This window comes from Phodopus roborovskii, unplaced genomic scaffold (genome assembly GCF_943737965.1).
Source record: "Phodopus roborovskii unplaced genomic scaffold, PHOROB, whole genome shotgun sequence".
In the NCBI taxonomy this organism is placed as follows: Eukaryota; Metazoa; Chordata; class Mammalia; order Rodentia; family Cricetidae; genus Phodopus; species Phodopus roborovskii.
Window position 1 is genome coordinate 492,868 of NW_026126475.1, and position 2,381 is coordinate 495,248.

Below are 2,381 nucleotides of genomic sequence, written 5' to 3' on the forward strand. Positions count from 1 at the left end.
AGGTCTGCATGGTGGTCTGGGTGTTGACTACTTGCTCTTCCTCCACATCTTCACATCTGTTGGGGTCTACGTCTAGAAGATGTAGTGGCACTAGGAGGTCGGCGCCATCACCGAGACCTGGCAAAAGGATGACGACTCAGAACACGGAAGAACATCTCTCCCTCAGCTATGCTATTGATGCCCCTGCTGCAGCCACCTTTTCAGCTGATATCAACATTTTGGCTACTACTGGTATGCCAGGAATGGGCCAATTACCTCAGGTCCTGCCGCAACACAACAGAGATTCAGGCACCGGTGAGGATGTCAGGCCAACAGAATTCACCAGGCAAGAAAGTATGATTGTCTGACGAATAACTGATGGAATATTATAAATCCGTGATGAAAGCATCCGCTTTCATATCTGGCAAGTCTGCCCAGGTATTGATGATACGAAAAAGTTCAACGACTTAAATATGTAAAGATGTAATTATTAAATTGTTTCATTATATAATCTGTGAACCCTGAAGTGTGGTGCCACCTTGTGTGACTCAAGTGTGACAGACGATCTAACAATCTGATGCTTTCATTATTTAAATCTGTCTTTTTCTACTCCAGGAAGAGTGGAGTCTGGAGCCCCCTTGTTGGTGTTAAAATGTATCTTGTGATTTCATTATTTATTTATTTAAATCAATGTTGATATCATTTTGATATCTGTCTAGGGGTGAATTATGAGAAATTATCTCTTCATTCATTCACTTTATTGTTCAAATCTATGATTAAGAACTCAATGACTCTTCAGTATTGATCAATCTTTAGGTTTCGTGCATATAACACCATCCACTAGATTAATATTTATTCATTGAATTATGAAAATCTGTCATTATGTATTCAGTGACCACTAAAGTTTTTAGCCTCCTTAGGGGAGTCCATCGTGCAAGAACATCGCATCATCTAATAGTATACTTACTTATTTACCGGTTAAACTAGGAAATTAAATAATAATTCATCACTTAATTAACATATTTGAAATACAGGTAATATTATGGACCCTAAGTCCCTTTTGGAGTCAGATTTTTTGAGTTGACGAAGTAATATCATCTCATTACTTCATCATTTAGCTCTGTAAATAGGTCATTACATCAGCGATAGTTTTAGGACTTTGGTGCCATCTCGTCAGTGTTAGTATAAAACGCCAGCTAAATAATTATCAATTTAATTTTATAAAAAAAAATCATTATTCCAGGAAGAGACCAGTCTGACTACTCCATGTGGGATTTAAGTATGCACCACCATGACATTACTCAATCATTTTTCATTATATATTCCTTATTTGAATCGATGAAGATGTTGTTCTTCTTGACTGGAGTAGGGTCATTACTCCATGGGAGTTAATCACGTGGCAGTATTTAATCATCTAAGTACTCCTTCCTTGACAATCACTGGAGTTTGGTTCCATATTATGAAAGTTAAGTATGGAGGACTATCCCATTATTGACTTACTTGATTGCGTAAGTAATGATGGTGTCATCCGTCATGTGGCTGCTGTGGGATTGACACAGCAGCACATGGGTACCAGAAGCAGTGCCCAGAGAATGGGAGACACTGCCTCATACAGTGATTACTGATTACGTAGTAGTACTTTTTTAACAATCGGATGATTACACGATTTTAAAAAACTGTACTATTTCGCATCATCAGTTTCTGCGAGGTTGCAACAGAACTGACCCATGAAGGACACAGTGACCACCGATTTTAAAAACGGAATAACTGTATAATCTCCTGATCAGGGAATCTCATCTCATGAACTCTGTCGGACTGATAACATGACACACCACCAACAATAAATAACTCTAAATAACCATCTTAGAAAGAGGGGTACAGGACTTAATAGAGAACAGTCAATTGAGGAATCCAAAATGACTGAAAGAAACATAAGACACAGCTCAAAATCCTTAATCATCAGCCTCCGGCAAATCTAAACAACTCTGAAAAACCATGGGATCAAGGTCCTCTAAAGGTAAGAGGATGCAGAGGAGTTAATTTTATTTTCAATGAAGGGAAAAGGATAATGGTACAGGCGATTAATTGTATTGTTTCCGTTCTAGAAATTAGAAAATGGAAGCATAGAAAACAGGTTTAAAGTACTAATGAGTGTACTTGAATGGCACAATGATGGTTTCGTTTTCATGCTTATGTCACTATAGGCATGTTTTAGCTCGAGAGACTGGTAAATATGTAGAACTCAAAAGAAAGAGCCCTGCTTTGTTTTTGTGAGCAACTCAGTGAGGATGTAAGGTTAGTTCATTGGTAGGTATACTCCTTTTAGCATGCGGGAGGGGCACTAGAATGTGACAGAATGGTGGTTCATAAATGTTGCCTGGCAACGCTACTTGTATTCTCTA